The sequence below is a fragment of the Stenella coeruleoalba genome, assembly GCF_951394435.1.
Source record: "Stenella coeruleoalba genome assembly, chromosome: 18".
In the NCBI taxonomy this organism is placed as follows: domain Eukaryota; kingdom Metazoa; phylum Chordata; class Mammalia; order Artiodactyla; family Delphinidae; genus Stenella; species Stenella coeruleoalba.
In genome coordinates, this window is record NC_137164.1 from 38,832,505 (window position 1) to 38,838,504 (window position 6,000).

Genomic DNA, 6,000 nt, shown 5'->3' on the forward strand with positions numbered 1-6,000 from the left:
TAGGAAAATATAAAATGATGGTAAGTTGTCACTGGCGGAACTTGCTAAATTGAGAGCACCATCTGCAGCAGATCCTGATTTTTCTTGACAATTCAACAGAGCAGGGAGTTAGGGAAGTCCAGCTGGGGTGGACAGGTCAAGCCAGTAGCATTAATGAGGACAAGGGGAAAGGCCACTCTCCAGAGTCTCCCTAGATCATGATGAGAAGTAAAGATGGAGTGGGCAGAGGGACAATGTTAAGCTTCAGCCATTACAAGGAAATATATGGAATGGCAGTAAAGAAAGCAAATTCCAAGCATTAGCTCTGAAGCTAGAAAATTCTAAAACACTATTCTTGGGAGCATGACTTGATATACTTACCACTTACACAACAGACTTAGCTTTTCTATCTCAGCAAGAAATATTTATTAGAACATTTTTCTTAATGTTGTTTTACACATGCTAGAGGTGAAAAATCTTTCTCCAAAAATTTTAATTGATTAATCACATTTTCATTCAAGTGTAATTTTGACTTTTTTTTAATTAGAAAACTTATTTTGGTACACCAATCAAAAATAGTCACTAACTTTGGTTTGTGCAACCTATTTTCTTTGGAAAATTAATATGATATCTTATCTCTGTGATATTATTTAAATGTTAATTGCAGTTAATGCTTCTAGAAACCTATACACCAGCCATTCCTTTAAAATATAATCTTATTTTTCATGTGTAACTGCATATAAAACATTGAAAAGTTCATCTGTAATTACTGACCACCTTAAAGCTTTAAATATCCAAAAATAAAACCAAAAGAATAGAAGGCAAACAAGTCGAGACTATTGTATTTAAAAGAAAGTGTCCAATAATATGAAGTTATTAGAGTACAGCTGCCAACTTAATCATATTAACTATATAAGCACCTGAGAATAATTCTGCACTTTATTAGTTATCTTAGATTTCATATGTCATATTCATTAAATTGAAATTAAGAAATGAAGCTTGCAAGATGGTGCAACATATGCAAATCAATCATGTAATACACCACATAAACAAAACTTAAAAAACACATGATCATTTCAATAGATGCAGAAAAAGCATTTGACAAAATCCAACATCCATTCATGACAAAAACTCTTACCAAAGTGGGTATAGAGGGAACATATCTCAACATAATAAAAGCCATTTATGTCAAATCCACAGCCAATATAATACTCAATGGTGAAAAACTGAAAGCCTTCCCCTGGAACAAGACAGGGCTGCCACTCTAAGCACTTCTATTCAACATAGTATTGGAAGTCCTAGCCACAGCAATCAGACAAGAAAAAGAAATAAAAGGTATTCAAATTGGAAAGGAAGAGGTACAATTGCCACTATATGCAGATGACATGATACTATATATAGAAAACCCTAAGGACTCCACACAAAAACTACTAGATCTAATAAATTATTTCAGCAAAGTAGCAGGATACAAGATTACCATTCAGATATTGGTTGCATTTCTTTACACTAATCATGAAATATCATAAAGAGAATTTAAAAAGGTAATAAAAATAATAACTTTTAAAATCATACCAAAATAATAAAATACCTAGGAATAAACCTGACCAAGGAGGTGAAAGACTGTTGAGAACTATGTAATAAAGGAAATTAAAGAGAATTCAAAGAAATGGAAAAATATCCCATGGCCTTAGATTAGAAGAATTAATATTGTTAAAATGACAATGCTACCCAAAGCAATCTACAGATTTAATGCAAATCAAATTACCCATGACATTTTTCACAGAACTCAAACAAATAATCCAAAAATTTATATGGAACCATAAAAGACCCAGAACTGCCAAAGCAATCCTGAGGGAAAAAATCAAAGCAGGAGGCATAACTCTCCCAGACTTCAGACAATACTACAAAGCTACAGTAATCAAAACAGTGTGGTATTGGTACAACAACAAACATACGGATCAATGGAACAGAACAGAGAACCCAGAAATAAACCCAAACACCTATGGTCAATTAATCTTTGACAAAGAAGACAAAAATATAAAATAGGAAAAAGGTAGTCTCTTCAGCAAGTGGTGTTGGGAAAGTTGGACCACTGCATGTAAATCAATGAAGTTAGATCACACCCTCAAACCATGCACAAAGTAAACTCAAAATGGCTTAAACACTTAAACATAAGTCATGACACCATAAAACTCCTAGAAGGTGGCATAGGCAAAATATTCTCTGACATTAACCATACCAATGTTTTCTTATGTCAGTCTCCCAAGGCAATAGAAATAAAAACAAAAATAACAAATGCGAACTAATCAAACTTACAAGCCTTTGGACAGCAACAGAAGCCATAAAAACAAACTAAAAAAACAAACATAAAAAACCCTGAAAAGACAACCTACAAAATGGGACAAAATATTTGCAAATCATGTGACAGACAAGGGCTTAATCTCCAAAATATACAAAGAGCTCATACAACTCAACAACAAAAAAACAACCAACTCAATCAAAAAATGGGCAGAAGGGACTTCCCTGGTGGTGCAGTGGTTGAGAGTCCACCTGCCAATGCAGGGGACACAGGTTAGTGCCTCAGTCTGGGAAGATCCCACATGCCGCTGGAGTGGCTGGGCCCGTGAGCCATGGCCGCTGAGCCTGTGCATCCGGAGTCTGTGCTCCTCAAAGGGAGAGGCCACAACAGTGAGAGGCCCGCATACCACACACACACAAAAAAAAAGTGAGCAGAAGATATTAATAGACATTTCTCCAAAGAAGACATACAGATATGCACATGAAAATATGCTCAACATCACTAATTATTATAGAAATGAAAATCAAAACTACAATGAAGTATTATCTGACACAGGTCAGAATGGCCATTATTAAAAAGTCTACAAATAACAAATGCTGGAGTGTGGAGAAAAGGGAAACCTCCTACACTGCTGGTGGGAATGTTAGTTGATACAGCCACTATCGAAAATAGTATGGAGGTTCCTCAGAAAACTAAAAACAGAATTACCGTATGATCCAGCAGTCCCATTCCTGGGCATATACCTGAACAAAACTATAATTCAAAAAGACACATGCACCCCTATGTTCATAGCAGCACTATTCACAATAGCCAAGACATGGAAACAACCTAAATGTCCATTGACAGATGAATGGATAAAGAAGATGTGGTACATATATACAATGGAATATTACTCAGCCATAAAAAGTACAAAATAATGCCATTTGTAGCAACATGGATACAACTAGAGATTCTCATACTAAGTGAAGTAAGTCAGAAAAAGAAAGACAAATACCATATGCTATCACTTATATGTGGAATCTAAAATATGGCACAAAGAAATCTATCTTCAAAACAGAAATAGACTCACAGACATAGAGTTAAGACTTGTGGTTGCCACGGGGGAGTGGGAAGGTAGAGGGATGTACTAAGCATTTGGGGTTGGTAGATGGAAACTATTACATTTAGCATGGATAAATAACAAGGTCCTACTGTATAGCACAGGGAACTATTCTAATCTCCTGGGATAAACCATAATGGAAAAGAATATTAAAAAAATAGAATATATATGTGTATAACTGAGTAACTTTGCTGTACAGCACAATATTTTAAATCAACTATACATCAATAAAAAATAAAATTAAAAAAATGAAGTCTGCATAAATAAAATATGCTTTGAAATTAATTATAAATATTAACATTCTAAATATTTTTACTAAAAACACCAACAGAATGAGGTAAAAAATTTTGAAGTCTATTTTTCTTCTTTTGTTTTAAATTATTGTGCTACTTATAGCCATAAGAATATCCTAAAAGTAGCAGGCAATTATAAATTTTCAAAATCTGGACCAACCTTCCTGTTATTTTCTCTGCATGTTGTGCTTCTTAGTTGCCATATGTTCAGTTTTCTAAAGGTAGACTTTCTACCTCTCAACAAACTTAACTTTTATTTTCATAAGTTCAAACAAGCTAAGTATCTTCTTGACAATTCGGGGTACAAGAACTTCTCTTTTTTAACTGAAATATGTTCTCATAATATTTATGTTAATCTGACTGCACATATGGTCCTTTTTATTACTGAAGCTGAACTAGATTGATAAATCTGAACTCTTTGCTGCACAATAAAATCAAACCATGATTCTATAGAGTATTAATTAAATTAAATTGGAGTACATATAAAATATGATTCAATATTTGTTTTAGGATATGTGTCTAATGCGCATTGTCTGCGATAGACTTACTTATTCAAATTTTATAATATTCGTCCCTGAACCAAATTCAATCACAATGAATTTCTCTTTTCTTCTTCTGTTTTTAAAGTGATTTAAGGATTGATTAGATGTAATCAGTCACTGTGGTTTTAAAACATTTTTTCTCAGATACTCCTGGATTTGTATACAAAAATTATTTCCCAACTTCTTCCTTATTGCCATGGCCTGATTTTGTTCATGAATAGAACAGGTTTTCTTTAATCTCACTGAAGGTGAGGCTAGTCTGGTATAGGAATGTATATGTAACAAAGTTCTAGCCAATGACACGGAAAGGGAAGTCTTCTGGGGAACCTCGAGGACATCTTTTTATTTTCTTTAATAAAAATGCCTTGATTGTATTTAGCTGTCTTGTTATGATAATAAGAAGGCCAAGAGGATCATCAAGATGCTAACTCAGAATTCGGAGCATATTAAGTTTATGTATGAGCCCAGCAACCACCAACCTTGAGATTTCCCAGTAAGTGAGTTCTCAATGTCCTATGGCTTAAGCCACTGTCACATAAGTCTTCAATGAATATAAAAAGCAACTCTCACAGGCAAATAGCTTAATAGATGTAGCTTAGATGTCGGTTGATATCGTCTACAAATAGATGTAGCTTCAACTCTGATAGTTTGTACAGTTTAAAAACAAACAAGTAAAATCAATGAGATAGAGTAAAATAGGAGATTTTCCAAACAAAGAGCGAGCTGTATGAAAAATATATATGCTATATGGGTGCAATGAGTATTAGGTGCCTTTATCATTGCATCTGACTTGCATACTGTGATAATCCTAGCTTAGGGCACTAGCAGCCCAGTGAGAGGGTGGGAAGCCAGTATGATTTGGCTGAAAGAAAATGGAATGAAAACCAAGCCACCAGAAATATGGTGTTAGTTCTAATCTGATTTTTCAGGAGGGACTAATAGCCTTTAAGAAACATTACAAATGCAAGATAGTTGACCTACATTGTGGCAAACAGTAGACATATTCTGGAAGTGTGTTAAAATAAATTTTATATTCAAATTAGCAATTCTTTTTTCAGATAAATTATAGACATTAATACCTCTATGTCCTCAGGATCAATTCTTTGTTCAGATATATTATAGCTGTTAAATCTGTATATAGTCAGGATCAACACCATGCAAGCCATTCTTAGCTTTTAAATTGAGACCTATATAAAATTTCAAGCCAATGGAGTATGGTAGATGGAAAAAGATGAGCAGAAACCAATATTCAAATAGTAAAATAATAGTTAATTTTATTAAGCTAGAATCCTTATAAAAACAATAACAACAACAACAACAACAATGATCCAGAATGTCCTTTGTCCTTCTTGTTGAGATTCATCAACTGTGATCCTGTGACCAAGAGTGTGATACTAAACCATGAAGAAAATATGTCTGTTTCTTTTCACCTATGAGGCTTATAAACTCTTTTTTTCTTTTAATCTTTCTAATTTTTGAAAACAATCATTTTATCTTTTTATCCTCTGGGTCACATACAGTACTTGGTTAATAATAGCTGCCTAATAAATCTTTGCTGATATACCAACAAATTTCCAACCTCATTAGAAGTAAAAGTAAAATTGCAAACAATGAGGTTCAATATTTTATTCTATTAAAGTAGAATTTGTTTAAGGAAACTGCACAGTATTGTAGGGATTTGATGAAAGAGGCCATTTTTATCCACTGCTGGAAAGAGAATACATTGGCACAAGCATGTACTAATTATGTATGCTTCCTCATCTGTAAAACAAGGAAAATAATACTTAA